Raw genomic sequence first — 25,524 nt, forward strand, 5'->3', positions numbered from 1 at the left:
TAATTCAATCCTGTTGTTTTAAAGATGAGGAAACTGAGCCTGAGAGAGTTTAAGTGACTTGCCCAAGGTCACACACTAGTTACAGAGGCAAGATTTGAACTCAGTATTTTGACTCTATATCCAGTGTTCTTTCCTTGAAGAACAGCACTGGATATGAAGTCAGGAATACCTGGGTTACAATTCTGCCTAAGATACTTCTTTGCCTCATGACAGTGAGCAAGTCATTTAATCTTTGTGAGCATCACCTTCTTCATCTCTTCTAATTAAATATGAAAAGATGAGTTATGTCAAATATACCTAAAATTCTCCCAAGTTCTAAAGTTTTTCTTAATCCATCAGTAAGTATTTATTAAGTGACTACTGCGTACAGTTAGATGGTGTGGTAAAGCGACAGGCTTATAGTCTTCCTGAGTTCAAATCTGGCCTCAGCTACATACTAGCTGTGTGACCCTGGGTAAGTCACTTGACCCTGTTTGCCTCAGTTCCCTCATCTGTAAAATGAGCTGGAGGAAGAAATGGCAAACCAGTCCAGTATCTTTCTCAAGAAAACCCCAAATGGTGTCACAGAGAGTTGAATGTGACTGAAAAATAACTGAACGCAACAAAGTGGCTACTATAGGCCAAGATCTATACCTGGTACTAAGGATACAAAAACCAAAATGAAGTACTTCCTGCCCTCAAATAAGTTCCATTCTATCATAGGAGACAACATGAGCATATATAAACATATTCAAAGTAAATACAAGGTGATTTTGGAGTGAGCGGAAGGCATTAGCAACTGAAGAAAATCAGACAAAACTTCGTGTACAAGATGGTGTTTATTGAACTTGGAAGGGACCTAGAGATTTTAAGAGGCAGAGGTGAAGAAAAAATGTATCCTAAATATGGCAGACAAAGTTATGGAGATGGCAGATGGAATATTATGTGCGATAAACAAGCAAGAAAGCTAATTTGACTGGACTTTATACATATGAAGAATATCCTGGAAAGGTAGAGTGGAATCAGATTGTAAAGGATTTTATGTGCTGAAATTGAGTTTTCTTTGATCCTCGTTGTCATAGGGAATCACTAGAGTGTCTTGAACAAAAGAATGTCATGGTCAGAATTCTATATTTAAATAGCACTTTAGGGGCTACTAGGTAGTGTGGTGGATAGAGCACCAGCCCTGAAGTCAGGACGACCTAAGTTCAAATTCGGCCTTGGACACTTAGTGGCTGTGCAACCCCAAGGAAGTTACTTAAGCCCAATTACCTCAAAAAAATAGCACTTTAGAGCTGAAGGGAAAATGGATTTCTCTTCCTTCCCTATTACTGTTTAGGATGTAAGCATCATCCATCCCAGTCACAGGTGTTATCCTATACTTATCACTCACTCTCCACCCCACACCATATCCAGTCTATTACTAAGTTCTGTCTATTCTTCCTTTGCAAAATTTCTCATAGCCCCTTCTCTGACATTACCACCACCCTGGTCCAGGTCTTCATTCCTTCCCACATGTACTATTGAAATAGCCTGTTACATGTATAACCTATATCAGATTGCTTAATGTCTCAGGGAGGAGGAAGGGAACTGAAGGAGGGATATTTTTTAATGTTAAAAAATTTAACATGTAATTTAGGGGAAAATAAAATATTATTTAAAAAAGAAGAAATAGGGGCAGCCAGGTGGCTCAGCGAGTAAGAGCACTGGCTCCAGTGTCGGGATGACCTGGATCAAATCCGGGCTCAGATACTTAGCACCACACCCAGAAATAACTGGCCGTGTAACCTTGAGCAAGTTACTTAACCCCGATTGCTTTAAAAAAAAAAAAAGAAGAAATAGCCTGTTAGTTGGGCTCCTTGCTTCAAGTCTCTCTCCACCCCAATTCATCCTCCACTAAGCTATCAAAGTGATCTTCCTAAAGCACATATCTGACCACGTCACTCCTCCCCTGCTAAATTAACTCCACTGGTCACTTCTAGAATCAAATATAGTATCTTCTGTTTTCCTTGTAAAGTCCGTCATAGCCTGGCCTCTTTTGATCTTTCCAGTCTTCTTATACCCTACTCCCCTCCTCATACTCTATGATGGAGTGTCTTTGGCCTGTTTCTTCTTGTTGTTGGGTCTTATTTTCAGTTGTGTCTCTTTGTTTATCTGTGACTCTTTGTTACCCCATTTGCGGTTTTCTTGGCAGAGATACTGGAATGGTTTGCCATTTCCTTCTCTGGTTTATTTTACAAATGAGGAAACAGGCAAACAGGGTTAAATGACTTACCCAGGGTCACACAGCCAGTAAGTACCTGAGACTGGATTTGAACTCAGTTCTTCCTGACTCCAGGCCTGGTGTTCTATCCACTGGGCCACTTAGCCTCTCCAAGCTCTGGCCTGCTTGCTGTTTCTCAAAACACTCACTTCATTTCCCAACTTCATGCATTTTCTCTGGCCATTACTCGTGCCTTGAGTTTTCTCTTTTTCATCTCCATTACCTGTTTTCCATGGCTTCCTTAAAATCTCAACTAAAATCCCACCTTCTGCAGGAAGCCTCTCCAGGTCCTCCTTAATGCTAGCGCCTTCCTGCTGAGATTATCTCCTTTTTATTCTATATGTGACTCACTGGTACATTGTTTCCCCTATTAGATTGTGAGCTACTTGAGGACAGGGTCTTTTATTTCCTTTCTCTTGTCTTCCCAGCCATAAACACAGTGCCTGGTAATATAGAAAGCTCTAAATAAATGCATATTGACTTGATTTGACTTTGATGAGATTGAGAGACTTGAGGCAGGGTCACCAATTAGGAGGTACTTGAAGTCATCTAGATAAGAGCTAATGGTCCTAAACCTATGGTGGCAGCTGTGTAAATGGAGAATAAACAAAAAGAAGATGAAAAACATTTATGATGTCCTTACTATATGCTGGGCACTAGAGATACAGTGCAACAAAAACTCTTGCCCTCGAGAATTTAACATTCTATTAGTAGAAGACAATGTATTTCAGAGATGTGGGGGCCAGGGAAGGTAGTTTTGTTCTGGAGAGTCCCTGGGATGGTAAGTTGATATATAGGTAAATCAGTTGATATGCCCTTTCCAGATTCAATGGTATTGTTGATTTATTCCCAAAGCAAAGAGTAGAGAATGAGGAGGAGAGAGGTGCCATGCACATATCTGGTAAATGGCTTGATGGCCAGGGTACATGGTAGATGAATTATGAAAAGTTATCTTGGGATTAGGTCCAGCTGGATATAGAGGGCTAAATGGCCTAGCTGTTAACTCACTCAATCATCATTCAATACCTTTGGCACCCAAGACTTCTGAAAATGAGTGAATTAATTTATCCAAGGACTTGGGATATAGATTGAGGAGTTGCTGCATATGGAGGTTCAGGTCTCATGAGCCAGTGACCACAGAAAATGACATGATACTCTGTATGTATATCTGGGATGTGAAGGCAGAGAGAGAGGAGGATAAACTGAGAGATGTTGTGGGTATAACATGGGTAAGACTTGGCAAATGTTTAGATCTATTGGGTGAGGCGGGAGAGAGGAGTTAAGAATGACCCCAAGGTTATGGCAACCCTGCGTAACTGAAAAAATAGAGATATCCTTAACAAATAATGAAGTAGAAAAATCTTCATTTCCCTCATGATTCTGCCTAAATTATTCAGTTTGGGGAGTATTTCCAGATTAGGGCATGTTGAGAGCATTAAAAAATGGCTATACTTAGTTATGAAGAAGGGCTTGCCAACTTTCCATGCTTTAAGCATGCTTAGAGGGTTGTTTGGTTTTGCCCCTATAATTCCAAATTAATATAACTAACTATTTGCTCTACTCCCTGATAATTTTATCAGGTGAGTACACCTCTTCTGAGTTCCAGAAGCAATCAGATAATGTAAACTAAGTACAAAGAGTAAAGTGCTTCCAATCAGATGATGAAATGTATGGGGATTAGTTTAAAGAATTAGACAGGGCATTAGGCATATATGTATCAGAGAAAATTGTGTCAGTTACCTTCAGAGTTAAATTTAGGGAACTCTTAAGTGCCAGACCCTTGTGCCAGGAACCAAAAGGAAACAAAGGATGGGAGACTTTTTCTCATTTTTCCCAATGGTCAGAGAATTGCATTGTGAACGCTGAATGGTCAAAAGTTTGGAGTTGATGGAACCAATAGGAAATATCACAGGAACGCTGGTAACTGGCACTGACTGAGAGGAACATATGCATTAGGAGTTAAGGTAAATGAAATATACAACTAAGAAAGGAAACTTCAGGACTCTACAAGAGTACCAACTCTTAGAGCTCAAGAGAGAGCTATCCATGTGAAAGGGGAGATTCATGAGACTGCTGGCTTCCAGAGAGGATAAGGACTTCCACCTAGCCAGAACCACTGTTCCCCACTTGCTGTGTGTGCTCCTTAATTGAGCCCATCTTCCCTTCGACTCTGTATGTACTTGTGGGGGGAAAATGTGCCCCAGACTTTTAGAGAAGGTATGCTTTATACCAACTTCATCATAATACTACCTTAGTAAATAGCCTTAACTAGCAAATTAACCATGACTGGCTAATTCTAGATAATCAACTAGATCATCAATGGGGAGCACACCAGTAGGGGCTCATGAATGACATCTGGGTTACCCCAAGAATCCGAAGGGGAGAAATAGTCACCATCTACAGTCCTAACCTGCCAATTAGAGTGGGTTTTGAGAAGGTAGTCCTGGGAGGGGTTCTACACATACACCCTTTGAAAGCAACCCCCAATCAAGGAATCTTTCTCCTGAATTACTTTCCCACATTACTAAGTGGGGAAAATAGCTTAGAATGCAAAACTGAATGTCAGCTTTGCCTTTGTTGCTAACCCAGTGTCAAATCCCTTGGTTGCTGCAAAACTTGTAATAGCTGAAAAGAGGAGCAGTTTTCTGGCAGCAGCTCCATCATTTATGGATAACGACAGCTTGTCAAAAATTATTTTCTAAACTTGAGCTTTATGCTGTCCAATTAAACACCTGGCCATTAATTGAGTGTACCTCCTTGGGAAGTTGAGAAGGGCAGAGGCCCTACATGACATCTAAGATGTGTTGCCTCAGGAATGCCATTGTGTAGACTGCCGTGTTTTAAAGAATAAACTCCTTCCAAGCTGTGGCATGGAAAGAAAACAGGCAGCTGATGTCACACGTGCAATTTAAAGATTCTTTTTCACAAAGAACTTGAAGGGGGAATTTCAATGGGAATGTGAAGACCAGGGTAAAACAGCTCCCCAAAGTGCTATTCTTCACCGTGGGTGATCTGTCAGCAGCTTCTAGTCCCATCCACTGACTAAGAAGCCAAGCAAAGAAAATGCATATATCATAACAAGATCAAAAAGTCTCATTATTGAGTACAGTTATCATTTTAGAAAGAGTATAGTTGGTTTGTTGTCCTTAAAAGGTCCATTTCTTCCAGTTAATGCCAGAGGGTTGGACACAATGTCTTCCTTAGATTGAGCCCTGTGGAACATGATACATGTTTTCTACTTCGGATTGGTTGTGGGAATAAATAAAATCATCTGAGGCTGAACAGAAATGAATGAAACCATTTGGAACGATGCCCAAAGGGCAATAAAACTGTATATACCCTCTGATCCAAAAATACCACTACTAAGTCTATATCCCAAAGAGATCATAAAAAAGGGAAAGGACCCACATGTACAAAAATATATATAGCAGCTCTTTGTGGTGGCAAAGTACTGAAAATTGAGGAAATGTCCATCAATTTTGGTATGTGAATGTAATGGAATACTATCGTGTTATAAGAAGTAATAAGCAGGTGGAATTCAGAAAAACCTGGAAAGACTTACTATGAACTGATGCTGAGTGAAGTGAGCAGAACCAGAAAAACATTGCACATAGTAACAGCAACATTGTGTGATGATCAACTGTGAGAGACTTAACTCTTTTCAGCAATACAATGATCAAAGACAATTCCAAAAGACTCATGATGGAAAATGCTATCCATATCCAGAGAAAGAACTATGGAGTCTGAATGTGGATCAAAGCATACTATTTTCACTTTTTTGTTTTTCTTTCTCATGGTTTTTCACTTTTGTTTTGATTCTTTTCACAACATGACTAATAAATGGAAATATGTTTAATATGATTGCACATGTATAACCTATATCATATTGTTTGCTATCTTAGGGAGGCGGGAGTGGGAGGGGAGAGGGAAGGAGAAAAAGTTGAAACTCAAAATTTTATAAAAATGAATGTTGAAAACTATCTTTACACATAATTAGAAAAAAAATAAAATACCAATAAGTGGGGGCAATTTTTTTTTTAAATGAAATGAATGAAACCAGCAAATGCTTTCTGAACACCTTTATTCTGTGTTTTCTGGCACAATGGCAAATTGAACCTTATTTCACCTTAAATGGCTCCCCCACCCCCCTCCAGTGCCACCCCCCACCGCCACCCCTGGCCTTCTACCATAACACATTTGTTAACATCTCAAAAGTATATGAGAATTTTGGTCATTCTTATAATGCTCTCCCTTAACACTTCTGCTTTGTCCAGTCCCCGCTTCCCTGAAAGCACAGTTTAGATGCCTCCTCAAAGAGGAGATCTTTCCTGACCCTGCTATTTGTTAGTGTCCCTACATATATGCTTATATACACAAAAATAGTTTGCATTTAATGAGTATATCTTGTATATATTTGTCCATGTGAGTATTGTGCTCTACCCCCTCCCACCCTTGAAGATAGCAAGCTCCTTGAGGCCAGACATGGTTTGATTTTTTTCTTTATATTCCCAGCACCCAGTATAGTACCTGACATGTTGCTCTTGTTCAGTCATTTCGGTTATGTCTAAGTCATCATTACCCCATTCGGGGTTTTCTTGGCAGTGATACTGGAGTGGTTTGCCGTTACCTTCTCCAGCTCATTTTACAGATGAGGAAACTGAGACAAAGACCAATACAATGACTTGCCCGGGGTCACCGTAGCAGTAAGCACCCTAGCATACCCAGGATGGCTGCTAGCACAGGTTCTTAGATCTGCTTTTCTAAAGAAAAGCAACTCAAAATGGGTTAATAATTAATGGGTTATTAATTTTTTAATCAAACATGTATCATTTACCTAGTTAAGGGGAAAAAGTCTGCACCCTGAACTTCAGAGAATACAAACAAGTTCCAACAGAAAATAACAAAATTCAGAAGACAGAAAATACAGAGAAACAGGTCAGCAGACAGGGCTTCCAGCTGTCAGACCATCACATCCATACCTAGTCACCAGAGAGGGAAGCACCAACATCTGGGTTTTCAAAGCCGGGGGGCTAAACGGCTGCCCAAGTGAGTCCCGAAGCAAAACTTCACATCAGGGTATATATAGCCTTCTCCTGGGTCAGAGAATGTCACAGCCCTCTTGACCCACTGCCCAATCACAAAATAATAAGGTGTAGGTGGTCCTGAAAAACAAGCCTCCTGCCACAAGCTCCATGTGATCACATTCAGCCTATTCAGGGGGCAGAGTATATTTTCTTTTCTTTTTTTTTTTTAAGCAATCAGGGTTAAGTAACTTGCTCAAGGTTACACGGCCAGTTATTTCTGGGTGTGGTGATGAGTATCTGAGCCCAGATTTGATCCAGGTCATCCCGATACTGAAGCCGGTGCTCTTACTCGCTGTGCTACCTGGCCGTTCCCAGAATATATTTTCAATCAGGGAGGGTTCTCAGAGTCACTTAAGCCTATCAAGGGGACAAGAAGCAGGGAAGATCTTCAGATTCCCATTTCCATAACAGTCACACATCAAGTAAGTGCCTGATGTCCAATGTGAATTCAATCTTCCTGACTCTAGGCCTTGCATTCCACCTACTGTGCCCCCTAACTTCCCTGCCTTGAATGTAGGCACAATTAATAAATTCTTATTGAATTGACTTGACCTTGTTTTAGCTCCCTGATTACAAAGTCAACATATAGTTATACTTAAAATATAAAAGATAAAAAGCTCCTCACCTTAAAATTGGGAGTCTTTTCTCCCTCTCCCTCTGCTCCTGCCCCCTCTCTTTTCCCCTTCACCCCCACCAACCCACCCACCCTACTCTTTCCTCCCCCTCCCCTACTTCCACCCCTAGTGACTAAGCCTTAATGACAGTAACACTCAATACTGTCACCTTTCCTGAACTGACTGCTGGGAGAAAGCCTGAGATGTGCTGCCTGGGCTGTCACTGCCTTAGCTTCCCTCTGAAGTGCAGGGGATCTTTTTTTAACCTGTATATCAAGGGGCTGTTGAAGTGTCAGTGTTTTCCATTTTGCTCAGGGCAGATGCTGAGACTTCTTCTAAACCTGTCAATCAACATGACAGAAGTTCACCCAAGCCCTTTCAAGGATAGTCAGTTTGGCATTAACATTCACACTCCTAAGGTCAGTATTTCCAAGCAGGTCCGTGTAGTGAGGTGAACCATAAGCTCTAGCGGGTCCCCTACCCCTCCGCACCCACAAACCCTCACTGCCGATATTATCCACATACCTTTGTATCATTGTTTTCTTCTCACAGGACACATAAAACTTTGAGTTCTGATACTCACATCCCTACCCCTAAGCATCCCTTCATCAATAGTGGCAAATATCTGCTCATCTAACTCAGATAGATGAAAGGATAGAATATATGCTACATATGAACCTGCTATTCAGAGGGTTCCTGAAAGTTATTACTTTAGAAAATTTAGCATATGAGTGAAGGTTTGGAAAAGTTTTGTTTCTGTGCTACCTTTCCCAAAAATCAACAAATAAGAATCTGGAAGGAGGAGTTAGTTTTACAAAGTCTGTTTTACCAAGGCATCTTCTAGAGAGCTTACCCTTACCTCACTTTAAGGTTTGCAAAGTGCTTTATATACATTGTCGTATTTGATGCATATAACATGCCTTCCCCCAACAGATGCTAGTACTAGATCCATTTTACAAATAAAATTGAAGTAAAAGAGGATAAGTGACCTTCCTAGGATCACACAACCAGTAAATATTTTAGGGAAATTCGTACCTAGGCTTCCTGACTCCAGCCCTGTCTTTATCACAGCGTGTTCCCTTTCTCATTATTACCATTTTTCTTTTGGTCCAAACTTCTGATTTCATTTGATATAAGGAATTCCAGGTGAAAAAACTCATCCTACCAAATACAGATAGAGAAAGATAGATAGAGAGATACATGGATAATTTATTAAGGATTTAATAGAACAGATTTACAAGATTTACTTTATTAAGGATTTACTAAAACACTGTTCTAAAAACTAGGGATACAAATATAAGGAAGTTAAACAATCTCTTCCCTAAGAAAAACTTATATTGCAATGGAATGCTGCATATTATCTTTGAACATTGTCTCGGGTTCAGGTGACTTGCCCAGAGTCACACATCTTTTATGTGTGAGAGGCAGGGCTTAAACCTTGGTTTTTCTTACTCCAAGGCAAACTCTCTATCCACCATACTGCACCGCCTCTTCATTAAGCCATTCTTAAATATTTATATTATAATTAGGGGGTTTTGTCTTTTAAGGTGTGCAAAGAACTTTACAAACATTGTATCATTTGATCATCACATCAACCTTGTGGGGTAAGGAGCTGTGATTATCTCCATTTTACAGATGAGGAAACTGAAGCAAACAGTGGTTAAGTGACTTGCTCAGGGTCACATAGCTAGTAAGCATATGAGATAGGAATTGAATGTGTGTCTCCCTGATTCCAAGTCCAGCAATCTATACACTGTACTACTATCTAGCTGCCTTGATGAGAATGCTAGTAGTCAAGTGAAAGTAGAATGATTAAAATGGAATCTAACCTCCATTCTTATTTAAATATTTAGAGGATAATTGATGTTTTCCAAATAACACCCACAGTGGAATTTTTCCCCTATTAAATTGTTTTGTGCCTTGGGTGATTGGGGTGCAGGGGGAGGAGTAAGATGCGGTAACATGTTAATTGAAGGTGATATATCTCTTTTAAATTTTTTACTATATTTTATTTCAGTTACCAAGCACTGATTTCCCCTCCCACCTGCCTGCATCCACTGAAACAAAGAAATACAGGACCCCTGTATCACATAGCACAGTCAAGTGAAAGTAGTCACAACCAAAAATAATTTCTTACTGTGCATGTAATCTATCACCTCCTTATACTTCAGTGGGCAGCATTCTTCTTTACTGGTCCTCTGGAATCATGGTTAATCATTCATTGATTAGAAACCTTAAGTTTTTCAAAATTTTTCATTTTTATAACATTGACATTACAGTATAAATTGTTCTTCTTAGTCTTCTGTTCACTCTGTATCAATTCATATAAGTCTTCCTGGGTGTTTTGAAAGGGTCGTTTCCCTCATTTCTTATGGAACAATTGGATTCCATTTCAGTGATCTCTATAATTAAAGCTGAACATTTCATTACAATTTTGCTGATATCAGTGTATTAGGCTAACACTTCAAGATTCTGAATATTCAGAGCTGTGGATAGCCCTTCCATCAATGTAGATAGCAATCTCTCTATAACTAAGCACAGGGGCTTTCAGACATTCCAGGGGTGAAAGATGCATCAATCTGCAACTAATCTAATGAGGAAACTTCTGTGAATTTAGACAAGCTGATCCTTGGACAACAGAAATAGTCCATCTAAGCTCATGATCAAAGCCCTCTCAGCTTGGTAGAGTCTGCCAGAGTTTGTGCTCTACTATCAAGGTCTTGAAGAACCCAAGGTCATTTCCATCCCTTGATGAGGTATCAAAGTAGGGCTTGAGTGAAGATCTGCTTAGTACAGTCTTGAAATTTCCTGGTCTCTTCATAGCCCAAAACCCAAGAATTAGCAACCTGAGCTAAATAGGGTTAAGTCTTCAGGCACTCAAAGTGAGAACGCTTTATACTCCCACTCTAAACCAGTGACACTGTTCTCTTTTCCATATCTTCCATGGGGATTACTTTTGTTTTCTCCTGTTTCCTATACCCTTTATAGAGTAATAGAACTAATTCTCTAGCCATCCCCAAGTTTTGGTCATATTACTTCAGGACTTAGAACATATCTTTCCTTCTCTTATCTATTAGAAGTATCAGGGAATAAGATTGTATGGCATGTATGTGTGTGTTTATGTATATGTGTATGTGTATACACATATATATATGTGTGTATGTATATATGTATATGTGTATACACATGTGTATGTGTGTGTCTATAGCTATATTTCCATATATTATACTTCACACGTGGCCACCAGCTGAGTAGACTAGAAAAGCCTGAGGGAAGAAACACAAACTTAAGTCAATTAGGTAGGGAAGGGAATGGAATGCTGGGTCTGGAGTCAGGAAGACCCAAGTTCCAGTTCTCTTGTTGACTTTTATTAGCTGTATGATCCTGGGTAAGTCACGTAGCCTCTCTCACCCTTGTTTTAGAAGTTGTGTGTCATAATAGTCATCTGACCTCTCTGAAACTCAGGTTCCTCATCTTTAAATAAGGTACTTGTTCTATCTGCTTTTTTCATAAAGAATAAACAAGGTCATAGATTGCAGGATTGCGAGAGATTTCAGAGGCCGTCTACTCCAACTGAACCTGAATTAGCAATGCCTTCTGTAATATACTTGAGAAGTGACTCTAATGTTGTTGTTCTTCAGTCATATCCAACTCTACATGACCCCATTTGGGGTTTTCTTGGCAGTGATACTGGAGCAGTTTGCCATTGCCTTCTCCAGCTTATTTTACAGATGAGGAAGCTGAGGCAAACAACATTATGTGATTTTCCCAGGGTCACACAGCTAGTAAGTGCCAGAGGTCAAATTTGAACTCCATTTTCCTGACTCCAGGCCTGGCACTCTATCCACTGTGCCACCTACCTGCCCCACTGATTCATCTGGCCTTTGCTTAAAGATCTCTACTGAGAAAGAAACCCACTTCCTCCTGAGGATACCCATCATACCTTTTATGTATTAATTTTTAAGAAGGTTGTATTTCTTCCCCCTGTTTTCTCCCTCTCCCCTGCTTTTGTTCCTTTCTGTCAAAACTAAATTTGCTTCTCTGCCACTTCTACCCACACCTCCTAAACATTATCTTTAGGGTTAAACAGAACAAATCTAATGCCTTTTCTACTGTGATAATCCCTCCATCATAGCCCTCCATCATCAGCACCACTCCCAACCCCTTCACACACACCACTCTTTTCAATAGCTACAATTCCTTTAACAGATTCTCAAATAACATGAACTTGATTTCCTTCATTATCTTATTTGCCTTCCTTTGAATATTATCCATTTCTATCAGTGAACTTCCTAAAATGTGGCACCCAGAACTGAACCCAGTGTGCCAGATGTAATATGGCCAGGATAGGGTCGTGTATCTTAAAGTCTTTTATAAGCCATAAAATATAGACAGCTGTAAAATTGAATTATTACTAAGAGACAGGGTTAGGGATAGGATGCTGTGGGATGAACTGTCTGTTCTTATATCTGGTATATCCCTTTTCTACAGACAGAAACCATTTCATGTATGGCTAATAAAAATTCATCTTCTTATAAATGTAAATTTGTATTGGATAGATGATCACTAATGTCCATATGGTATAGTGGAAAGAATTCTGACTGATGTCAGAGACCATGAATCAAATTTCAGCTCTGCTATTTACTACTTGTGTAACCTTGAGAAAATCATGTTACTTCACTATGCATCAGTTTTCTCATCAGTAAAATGAGAATGTTTCACAAGATGGCCTCTAAGGTCCCTTCCAGCTCAAAATTGATGAGCCCATCATACAGTCTAGAGGTCTAGTAGGAAAAAAGTAGGCAACAAAAAATTGTATTCTACTAACCAACTTTATGACATTGTTCAAGTTCCAACTTCTTTCTATATACTACCTATTTTTTTTCCCTCCCTCTCTGTCATTCTTTCCGGCTCTATATCTCTGTCTCTCCCTATCTCTTTCTGTCTCCTTGTCTCTATTCCTTCTTGTTTTTGTTTATCTATCTCTCAAAAAGTTTTTCCTCTGTTTTCATTGCTAAGAAGATGAAGTAGAGTAGATGAAATTGAATAAATAATTAGCCAAGTTTTTGAAACTCTAGGTGACTGTAGCACTAACACAATATTCACAGCACTGATGCCAACTATGAATATCCCAGCATAAGTCTGAATATCCAAATATAACAGACTCTCTATATAGAAAACAGAAGCAAAACATTTATTTATACACCAGAAAGCCAAATCCCAACACCAGACAACCAAATTCATCATAGCAACAAAGCAATCTATATACTACAACACTACAGAGAGCAACACCATCCCAAAGCCTTATCACAAACAAACACTCACAAGTCTAGTTGTCTCCTTGCCTGTACCCTCTCTCCTTCCATTCTAATTGCTTTGACTCCCAGCTTTCTCTTAGCTCTGCACCACCCTTCCTGCAGCACCCTTTCAGCAAACTCTTCCCATCACTGACTCTGTGTGATTGCATTGGACCTATCAAGGGGTAGGGAAGATCTTCAAATTCTCTTAGGCATATTAAGGGGCAGGGAAGAACTTCAAATTCCCATTACCATTACAGTGAGGAACTGTTAACAACAACAACAATAAAAAATAAATGAGTTCAGGTAACTATATATGAATGAGTAACATCCCAAGATACTACAAGAACTTGGAGTTGTGACTATTGAGCTGTTATCAAGAAATATTGAACAATAAGAGAATAACATAAATTGCAAAATGCTGAAACAAATTAAAGCATATGAATGTGATAGAATACTATTGTACTGTAAGACATCATGAAGTAGATAGTTTCATAGAAATGCAAGAAGATTGTATGAACTTCTGCAGGGTGACATGAGCAGAACTATGATGAAGTTTATATAATGACCACAATAGTGTAAAGACAACTTTGAAAGACTTAAGAACTATAATCAAAGCAATGACCAACCACAATTCCTGAAGATTCATGATGAAACATGCTGCACATACCAATACAAAGGTGATGAACTCAGAATGCAAATTGAGAAACCTTTTTTTTTTGTTTTGGACATAGCTAAAGCAGGAATTGTTTTTGATTGATAAGACATGCTTGTAACAGGGGTTTTGTTTTTCTTGGTTTCTCAGTGGGAGGGAAAAGGGTGAAAGACAGAAAATAGAACTTCATTTGTTGAAAAAATATCAATCAAAAAAGAGAAAAAAAAATCAAAAGACAAAAAGCCATCAAATATGGCCCTGGATTTCCAAAAGGGAAAGAAGGTATAGGTTGGTAAGAAAAATAAATAGAAATTTAAAAAAAAAATTTAAATGCTTTCTAACTCTGAGATTCTGTGGTCTCACTCCTCTGCGAGAAAGACAGAATATGTATTTTTAGCCCCATTTACCTGGATGAAGAAAAAGTTTTGTATAAGTTACATACTTTTCCTGTAGTAAGATAGTAGATCAATTGGATCACAAACCCAGGCTTTCTGACTCCAATGACAAAACTCACAGATACTTTCAGGCATTTGTGAACACTTCATTAAAAAGGGAAATGGTAGAAGCATTTAGGTGGCATGAGAGGTAGAGTATCAGCCCTAGAGTCAGGAGGACCTGAGTTCAAATTTGACTTCAGATACTTACTAAGGTATATGACCCTGGGCAAGTTACTTAACTCCAATTGCGAAGGAAGGAAGGAAGGAAGGAGGGAAGGAAGGAAGGAGGGAAGAAAGGAGGGAGGGAGGGAGGGAGGATGTGGGGTACAAAGACCCTAACCCAAACTGACTACTCGGAGGCCTCAAAGTAAAGATAGGAAGTTTTATTAGAATATCGTGAGAAGCCGGCAGTCCAGTCACTGGAACAATGCCCAGGAGAGGAGGCAGTACAGAAGCTAAAGCTGGGTTAAATAAGAAAAGGGTTACAAACATTAACATGATTATTACTAATGAGGTTCTAATCTTGTTGGATAATATACATATTACATGAAGTTCATTATGCAGGTGCAGTAACAATCTTAGAATACTGAACCACCTTCAGTCTTACCCTAGACACATTCTTATCAGGACTTGAGTGCCCAAAGGCTACTGTCTGTTCCTTGATTGGTCAAATCCACCTGCTGCTGCCAGCTCCTTTCCATTCTTCATTATTTTTAGTATTATCTAGGAGTTTTAGTCTGGGAACCAGGGTCTGAGCTTTTTCTCAAGGCTACTGCCTCAACTTCCCAAGGTTATTGCCTGGTCCTCCTTATCAACAGTCTTGTTCAGCAATTCTTGCAGTTCTGTAGAAACTTAACTCTTTTATGGTAAGCTGGGTAAAAAGGGCTGACTAGAATAGAGCAACTATATGGGAAGACTTCTAAAGTTTCAAAGTCACATAATTTCTAGAAAAATGGAAACTTAGGCCTAAGGCCTAAGGACTTACTTACTTTACAGATAGTCTCTGAGAAACCACACTTTTACCTGTCCCATACAAAAGGAAGGAAGGGAGGAAGGGAGAGAAATGGCAATGACAATGAGTCAACATATTTTTATGAGTGACTGAATGAATGAGAAAACACTTACGTACCATATATTGGACTGAGTCCTGGAGATGTACAAATGCAATAAAGGGGGGGGGGGGGTGAAGATTTTCTTTGCCTTCAAGGTTAGGGAAAGGATTTTTATTTGAGAGGTCATAGTTCTGGTTAGTTGATCCATAGGGCAGTCAAATGACACAATCTTTTCCAGAAGCAGTAATAGTATGGATTTGATTACTGTGCCCAATGAAAGAGATCAAAGAAGTGGGAGAAGGGTCAGGTACTCATACAAGGTGATGTGGCAGATACCAAGATGATATTGGTGGATAGGTCTGATTTGGGACATATATTGGGCTTGGTAAGTTTGTACTCACTCAGGCACCAATCAAGACTGCTGTGTCCCAAATGAGGAGTTTCAAAGCTAAATGAATTAATTTTCCCAGGGGTAGAGGGCATGAATTCTAGAGGTCTACTGTGAAACTGGTCTGGATGTTAGATTGGGTAGAATGTGAAGCATTCCCTATGGATCAATTCACAGTCTCTGTGATCAATTGATGGTCTCTAAAATCAACTGACATTCTCTGACAACACATTGGATATAGGGATAGGGGATAAGAAGAAAGAAGTCAAAGACGATTCCTAAATTTTAACCCTTGGTGACTAGGAGGATGGTGGTGCCCATGACAGTGGAGCATTTTAAAAGCTTTGGGAGACAATTTCTGGGTAATTTAACCATCATTAATTATGCCAGCATGCTTATTAATAAAAAGATGGTCATTTGGCAGTCTCTCTTAGTCCAAAGACAGCCAAGGTGGCAGGCTCACAGCTTATATACCCATTGGAAAAGGGGTATTCCTGAGGGTGGCAATCAGCTCTGATTGGTTAACAATTAACAAGAGAATAAATATTACAATGGAGGACTAGATTTGAACTTTGATTATGTCATTATATGACATATGTACCTTATTACATATGTAACTTAGAAGTTACCCCCAGCCTTGGACAAGCTATTTAAAGAATTCATCCCCACCCAAACCTGAGTAGAGTACTATGGCTTCCCCATATGGGTGGGGTCTGAATCCAATCTCATTATCAGTAATGTTCTTAGAGTGACTGAATTTTTAAAGTCAGGATGTTAGAAAAAAGGGGTAATTCTGGATCTTCCCAAATCATTGGTTATTAATAATAATTCCTCAATGGTTATAAGGAAATTTGAAAGGATTGGGGGGAGGGGAACAAAATTAGTTCGATTTTGGACTTACCGAGTTTAACATGTTGAATCAACATCTTTCCCCTTTCCCCTCTGATGTTGCCACCAGCCTGGTACAGACCTTTATCACTTCTTACGCAGACTGTGGCAATTTCAACTCCAGTTCTTCCACTCAGCTGTCAAAGTGATCTCCATAAAGTACAAATCTAACCACCCTCCTGGCTTTATTCAACAAACTCCAGTGCCTTCTATCAGCTACAGGATCAAATATAAAATTCTCTGTTAAAGTTCAAAGTTATTCATAACCTGGCATATTCCTACCTTTCTAGTCTTTTTTTTGCCTTAAACCACACACCCACGTCCTCTGCCATCCAGTAACATTGACCTCCTTGCCATTCTTCAAACAAGACACCCCATCTCCTGACTCTTGGCATTTTTACTGGTTGTCTTCTATGCCTGGAATTCTCTCCCTCCTTATCTCTCCCTCCTGTCTTCTGGTTTCTATAAAGTTCTAGCTAAAATCTTAACCTTCTATGGAAAGCCTTTCCTGACCCCTCCTAATACTAGTCCCTTACCTTGGTTGATTATTTCCAATTCATCCTGTATGTAGTTTATGTTTTACATAGGTGTTTGGATGTTGCTTCCATCATTAAACTCTGAGGTCCTTGAGATTAGTGACTGTTTTTGCCTTTCTTATATCCCCAATAGCATAGTGCCTAGCACATAATAGGTGCTTAATAAATATTGACTGACTGACTCCTCAAGAGAGGTCTCTACTGGAACACCAAAACTGTATTCTTTGTCTTATTCTTTTCAGTGTTTTTACTAATGCCTTGAATGAAGGCAGAGATGTCATATTTATCAAGTCCACAGATAATATAAAGTCAACAAAAGTAGCTACTATATTAAATGATAGAACCAAGATCAAAAAATATCTTGACAGTCAAATCTAGTATGATGAAATGTAATAGCAATAAAGTCATACATTTGGAGTAAAACAAACAAAAAAAGTCTCCATAAGTACAGAATGCAAAGAGCTATGAGCTGATGATAGTTAATATGAAAAAAAAGAAAAAAACCTTTGACTATATAAGCTCACCGTGAGTCAAGTAATATGATGTAACTATCAAGAAAACTGATGTGCTCTCAGGTTTCATTTATAGATGGATAACATCCAGAAAGAGAGAGGGTATAAATCTGTTTTATTTTGCCTTGGAATCTTGTGGTCAGCTCTATCTTTATACCACATTTTAGAAAGGACATGGATTAGTTAGAGAGAATTAAGGGGAATGTAACCAAGATGGTGAGGGAACAAGTTCATGCAATATGTCTGCTGGTTAGAGGAAATGGTAATGTTTAGAGCAAGGGAGGACATGATGACTCTCTTCAAGTATTTAAAGGGTTGTCATCAGGAAAAGGATTTATAATTGTTTTTCTTAGCTCTGGAGGATGAAACTAGGGACAATGAATGGAAGAACTAGATTTCTGCTCAAAATAATTCCCTATCACTGGAGATACCCAAACAGAGGCAGGTTGGTGGCTTCCCTAGATATTTGCAGAATCTATCTCAAAAAATTAGGTAGAGATTCCTTGAGCTCCCTTCAAATTCTAGAATTATGATATTTTGCGATTTCTTTTTTCACCTCCTTGGACTTCACCTGTAAGATAAGAAAATTCTCAATGCAGTGTTTTAAGTTCAAAGTAGTGTGGCCTGAAGATAGACACAAGTTTAATCTAAGAGAAACCAAGAAGCCTTGGCTAGATGGGGAAAGAGATATGTTCCATACTATACAGGGTACCTGTGATTTGATGATAGGTAGATGTTTTGTACCTGAAGATCCCCCAACTTAAAAAAAATAAAAAGGTTGGCTAGATGCCTAGTTCTGGATATTCACTATAGACAGATGCTGAAGGGAAGGGAAAGTGAAGGGTTTTGTCCCTAACACCATAAAGAGGAGACCCTCCCTCTCTTGAAGTTCTGCATGATGGCAGTGAAAGTTACCATTTTCAAATTCATGAAGTTTTCTGTTTGAGTTACGCTTCTTTCTTCTCTATCTGCTATATGTTACATCTCTCAGTACTTGTAAGAATAAATGAGGTTATAAATATGAAGCTACTTTGAAAAAAATCTGAAGTACTTTCTGCCCAAGTAGGGTGTATTATTTTAGGCTTAGATGAAAAGAAAATCCTAAAATTGTTGTGAGGGGGAATAAAAGCAAGAAATAAAAGTTTCTAGATCTTCCTTGAATCATATGGAAGCATGAGGCTTGTTTGGGTTCGGTATGATTATAATATACCACTTGGAGGCCCTCAGATGTAAACTGCTACATCCTTTCTGCTTGAGCATCTGTAGCATTCTCACTCTATTTATTGAATGTTTTTGGTAAGCCTTCCAAATCCAGCCTCTGGGATCATCCTAGGTAGCATTAACAAATGTACATTATGTTCAGAGGCAACATAGATTAATGAATGTCTAGGTCATTTTTGGTCACACTTTTAGGGGTCATTCCTGATAGGAGTAAGTTAGTATCCAGTGAAAATGTCATGTGAGCAAGAAGGATTCATTAAGTACCTGCTTTATGCCAGGCAGTATCCTAAGCTCTGGGAATGGAAAGAAAGGCAGAAACAGTCCCTGCTTTCAAGGACCTCTCAGTCTAATGGAGGAGACAATATGGGAGCAACTATGTACAAACAAGATGGATACAGGATAATCGGCTGTAATTCAATAAGTATTTATTAAGCATGATGTGCCTGGCACTGTGCTATGCATAAGCATTGGTGATAGAATAAATAAAAAGACTATTCCCTTCATCAAGAAGCTTACAGTCTAAAGAGTGAGGCAACACACACAAGGAGGCAGGAAGGCAAAAGGAGGTGGGGTCAATAGTGTGTACCTTGTGTAGAGGGGCATCTTGTTCCATGGAGTTAAAACCAGGCAGGGCAACAGAGGAAAACTGGAATGATCTGAGACTCCAAGTTCTGCCCTCTACAAAGGCATCTAGGTGATACAGTGAATAGAGTGCCAGGTCTGGATTCAGGAAAGTTTATCTTTTTGAGTTCAGATATGACCTTAGATGCAGACTATGGGACAATGGACAAGTCACTTTTTCATGTTTGCCTCAGTTTCTTCATCTGTAAAAGGAGCTGAAGAAGTAAATGGCAAACCACTCCAGTATCTTTGCCAAGAAATGGGGTCATGAAGAGTTGGACATGACTGAAACAACTGAATAACAGCAATGATTGAGGAGGAGGAGATCGGGAGGAGTGTGGTATTCCACCCTTGATCCCTCCAACCAGAGGGGAGAGGGGGCTGAAGAGTTAGCAGCACTGGTGATGAGAAGTGACAAGGTTATCCTGGGAGGGGCACTGTGTCCTGTGGAGTTGAAACTAGGCAGGACAGCAGATTGAAAGTGAAGGGAATAAGATAATCAGAGGGAAGATACTAGCATCAGGGGAGGCTACAAAAGACTTCTCAGACTTGAAGGAATTCAGGGAAGACAGGAGATGGAGATGAGGAAGGAGAGAATTCCAGGCATTGTGCATAGCCAGTGAAAATGCATGATAATTGTGTTGTATATTTGAAAGGAATAGCAAATTGTGCATAGTAGATTTGCAGTTTCTTATGCAATCATCTTTTTTATTGTAGTGTGTTATAGAAATGCTCGTTTTATTTCATAAATTAAAAGGAAAATTAAAAGAAGAAAATGCATAGAATAAGAAGGTGGAAAATGTTTGAGGAACAGCAAGGAGGCCAGTGTCACTAAATCAGAGTATAGGGAGCATGAGGAAGGGGGAGTAAGGTGAATGAAGGATGGGGGAGGACAGGGGGAAGGGGCAGCAGGACTGAATATAAAAGGCTATAAAAGTCCAAAAGGGTGTGTTATATTTTGTTATGGAGCTAATAGAAGTCCACCAGCATTAATGAAATAGAATTTTTAATATGGTCAGATTTGCATTTTAGATAGATTACTCTGATAACTAGAGAATGGATCACAGAGGAGAGACACTTGAGGCACATCTTGTATCCCCACAGCATAACCTAAGCTTCCTGTGGACAGGATTATTTCGATTCTCTGTCTTTGTTTATGACAGTTTTACTTAATACCCTGCCCTCATAGAAGATCTCTAATATTATTGTTGAATTGAATTAAATCAGATTCTCAAATTGAGCAATGACATCTTGCCTACATATAGTTCATAAAGAAGTTTTATATATATATATTATCTCCTTTTACTGTCTCATCCTCTCACAAAAAAAGCAACATAGTGTAATAGTCACAAGACCCAGAGTCATGAAGCCCTCGTTTCCAATCCTGCCTCAGATACTTGCTATATGATTCTGAGCAAATAGTATGCCTCAGTGTTCTCATCTGTAAAGTGAGGGAGATAGACTTACTGGCTTCTCTCTAAGTTCCATCCATCTCTGAATTCAAGATCTTCTAATCCTTTGAAGTAGGCAGGGAAAATATTAGATATCACTGTTACCTATTAAAAATTGGGGAACCACGGCTCAGGGAGGTTGGCACATGGCTAGAGGTCACATGGCTACAAAGGAGAACAGTAGTACAAGAAATGAAACCTTTGGCCTCTGAGCCAGGGCTTTTTGTTTTCAGAGTTCCTTGGAGGTCTGGGGGCTGTATTTTATACACTCAGGCATTCTAACCTATAGTTTTGAAAAATGTTCTGTGATCTTCTTTATTAATGATCAGCTCTTGGACCCATAGTGTTTTAGGGTTTACTCTGCTTGCCAACAGCAGTTATGTTGCTGCCAAAGCTTTTATCCATGTTGCTTGAACCTGAGCCAGTTTAGTGATGAACATGGGAAATACTACTGGGGATATGTTGGCAGCAAGTTTTCAGTGTTTGCTGGATCCTAAATGTTACCCTCTCCTCCCCCACCTTTTTTATTTCTTCTCTCTGTATATGTACTGGAAAACTATGGCATTATCTGCAGTGGAGTAGGATTTTATATAAGGTAATTATGTCTTGGACCTGATCCAAGTAGATCTAGTTACTGAACACCAAAAGCACCTCATTATAACACAGTTTACCATAAGCATTCCCAGGGTATGGACCCCAAGCATTTTTCTAAAAAAACAAACTACCCATTTGTCTGAATAAAGTGGCTTGAACATAGCAGATACATCATAAATATTTCTTAAATAATCAAATGAATGTTGACAATATTATCATTAAACATTTTTTTCTTCTTAATCCTAACTAATGCTTTTGGGCTACTTGAAATTCCCAAGAAATAAAGATATAGGTAAGCAGAAATATAATTAGGACAAAGACTTTTATTTTTGCCTCTTAAAATTATGATAAAACAATATGGATAAAAATGAGTTTTGGGGTGGGAGGAAATACTTTTACAGATACCTTTTAAAACTTGTCAAAAGGGAAGTCACCTTTGATAAATTAAGAAATGATTTGGATGGAAGTTCTTTGAAAACACACAGTGACTGCAGCTGCTTTACCCTAAGTGAAGGTGGAATATGTCCCTCTAGCAATGAATAGTTTATAGCTCATCTATTCAAATGCAGCATAATCATCCAGGGGGAAAAAAAGTGAAGAGGCCTTTTGCAGTGAGATCTGAGGAACAGGTGGTGTGCCTAATCATCTCAGCTGTTTGGGATGTTGGCTGCTGTCAACCATCTCCAAAAAGTCGAACTCTAGTTGTGCATCTTGAGTAGCAAGTGAGAGTGAAGGGAAGTAATCTTGGACACTCACCCTAGGCTCCTGTGATTTAATGTGTGCTCTTGCCCACCTGAAGATGACACACTGTGCATTTGTTAGCTTGTAGCAATAAGGATTGACTGACTTTCTTCTCTGTGGGATGTTGGAATAGACTTTTAGCAAGCAAGAAATGGCAAGGGATTTGGTTGAAAAATGGAAAGAGGAAAACTTAGGAGGGCAGAACTCACTTGAGCAATATTGCAGAATCCTCCTGCCAGCTAATGGCAAAACCTGATTTTACAAGCCGTTTATGTCATTCCTTAGAAAAGAGGGGAGCATAGTACAATGGAAGGAATGCTGGTTTGGGAGTCAGAGGACCTGGGTTTGGATTCCAGGTCTGCTATTTACCACCTATATGACCTTAGGGAAGTCACTTACCTTTTCTGGACCTCAGCTTTTCATCTGTAAAATGGGACAGGGAGTAGACTACATGTCCTCCAAAGACTATTCTAGCGCTAAGTTTATGATCCTATGTGAAACCTCTCAGATAGCCTTATAGCAGTTTTCAATAATGATTTTTCAGGTTTACCTAAATGGGGCAGAACTATAAAAGGTTCACATTTTGTTATTCAGTCATGTCCAATTCTTTGTGATCCCATTGGAATTTTCTTGGCAAAGATAATGGAGTGATTTGTGATTTTAGCATGTAGCAATAAGGATTGACTGACTTTCTTCTCTGTGGGATGTTGGAATAGACTTTTAGCAAGCAAGAAATGGCAAGGGATTTGGTTGAAAAATGGAAAGAGGAAAACTTAGGAGGGCAGAACTCACTTGAGCAATATTGCAGAATTGGAGGGGAGAGATGAGGATTCTCTGACATTCACATTCAGCTTTACTGGAAGCATGGAGACTTTACAACATTAAATTTAGACATTTTTAAAAGCAGTCATGAAAATAAACAGTGAGCCACCAGATCAGAACCAAATAGGAAACTTCTGAAGATAAACTTGGTTAGCTCTCCTTCTATCAATCTTTCTCTCCCATGAGTCCCCCAATTCCCAAATCCAAACAAATCACCACCATCAAAAAGTCAATAAAATAACTAGTCTTACTTGCAAAGACAACCTAGGAGGATGTTCATTTTACAGATGAGGAAGTTGAGGCAAACAGGGTTAAGTGATTTGCCCAGAGTCACTCAGCTAATAAATGTCTGAAGCCAGCTTTGAACTCAGGAAGATGAGTCTTCGTGGTTCCCAGCCCAAAGCTCTATCTTCTATGCTATCTAGCTGCCCTATAGTCTTTTTAACCACCTGTAACTTTCCAAATCAGAATTTTTCTTCTGAAACCCTTGATTCTGATTGGCAACAGACTGTGGGGTTTTTTTTTAGCAAAGATACTGGAGTGGTTTGCCATTTCCTTCTCCAGTGGATTAGGCAAACAGAGGTTAAGTGGCTTGACCAGGTCACACAGACTGAAACCAGATTTGAACTCAGGTCTTCCTCACTCCAGGCCCAACACCCTATCCATTGTGCCACCTAACCGCCACATATACCTTTTTTATTACATCCTCCTAGGTTGTCTTTGCAAGTAAGACTAGTTATTTTATTGACTTTTTGATGGTGGTGATTTGTTTGGATTTGGGAATTGGGGGACTCACGGGAGAGAAAGATTGATAGAAGGAGAGCTAACCAAGTTTATCTTCAGAAGTTTCCTATTTGGTTCTGGTCTGGTGGCTCACTGTTTATTTTCATGACTGCTTTTAAAAATGTCTAAATTTCATGTTGTAAAGTCTCCATGCTTCCAGTAAAGCTGAATGTGAATGTCAGAGAATCCTCATCTCTCCCCTCCAGTTCTGCACCATACACTTTGGCAGGAGGGAAGAATAAAACAGAAAGGTTGCCTTTAATCTTAAAGATGGGGGAAGGGGGAGAGAATGTTGACTTATTAAAGAAAACTACTGAGAAAACACTTCAAACTAGCTCCTATCATTTGGATAGAGATTATTTTCTTCTTCTCTCCATATCTCTTCCTTACACAGTCAGTTTAAGTATACTGATTTTATGAAGAATTTCTGCTTTCAAGTGTTTGATATTTAAGATATCAAAAGTAGCTTCTCATTTCTTTGTTAAAGCTCATGATCCATTTCAAAAATTCTTATGCCTCAAAATATCTAAGGATTATTTTTTACAGAATACCCTAAAGCTGGTTGTCAATTTCAAGATGTTAAGAACAAAGATGATTTCATTATTATTTAATCATTCATCGTACCATGTTTTTAGATATGTAGTCATAGATAACATATTATACATACATAGGAGATCATTTTAACAAAAATGAATTCAGTAGGAATTTGTAAAACATGATCCTCTGTGTTGCATTTGAGTCATTGGTAAATGGTTATCATATGATGATGATGATACCTAACATATATCACTTTAAAGTTTACAAAGCAGTTTACATATATCATCTCATTTGATATTCACAATAACCCTGTAAGAAGGTACTATTGTAAGCCCCATTTTACAGATGAAGGGACTGAGACTAAGTACAGTTAAGTGACTTGCTTTGGGACATAGTATAGTATCTGAGTCAGAATTCTGACTCTGGGCTTCTTGACTCTAAAGCCAACACATTTACAGCCGGACACTTCCAATACATCAAGCAACTGTGATTTTGTCTTCAGAGACAGACAGTCCCTCCACCAAGACAGCCAAGAAAATACATTCCTTAGTGGTAAGCCCTCTGGCCATAAGATTCCCTGTAGGCAGGTGCTTAGATACTTGTCACTAAGGCCAATACTCAGAATCTTTCCAGTATGGGAGAAACTGGCAGAATTTGTGCTTTATTTTAAAAAACCTAGGAACTTCTCCATGCCACAATAAAGTCCAAAGAAAAAATAATAACACCACAAAAATTCATCCTTTCCACCTCCAGAAGAATGAGACCATCTTATCAGATTTATCTCCTAATGTAATTAAAATACTGTTTACCAGACTTTTAAGGTGTGGTAAACAGTAGACAGTTCTACCTGGGAAAGTTTAAGTGCACTTCCCATAGGAAGAGATCATACAGGATTCATGTCATTCCCAAAGGAGACTTAAAATGATGAAAGTATGGAGAAAATGGGGACTGGGGTGTACCAGAACACTAACTTGTTTTTACTTTCTTTTTTTTTTTTAATTTTTAATTTTTTTTTTTTAAAGCAATCAGGGTTAAGTAACTTGCTCAAG

At 39.0% G+C, this 25,524-nt stretch overlaps 1 protein-coding gene across 4 annotated transcripts in view; it reads left to right on the forward strand.

Annotated features, from left to right (window-relative positions):
• PDGFD (platelet derived growth factor D) overlaps positions 1-25,524 on the forward strand; it is a 337,251-nt gene that overhangs the window by 258,953 nt on the left and 52,774 nt on the right. The window lies entirely within an intron of this gene.

Source organism: Petaurus breviceps, unplaced genomic scaffold, assembly GCF_028583685.1.
Source record: "Petaurus breviceps papuanus isolate PSGF00001 unplaced genomic scaffold, PetGlider_PUasm1.0 91133, whole genome shotgun sequence".
NCBI lineage: Eukaryota > Metazoa > Chordata > Mammalia > Diprotodontia > Petauridae > Petaurus > Petaurus breviceps.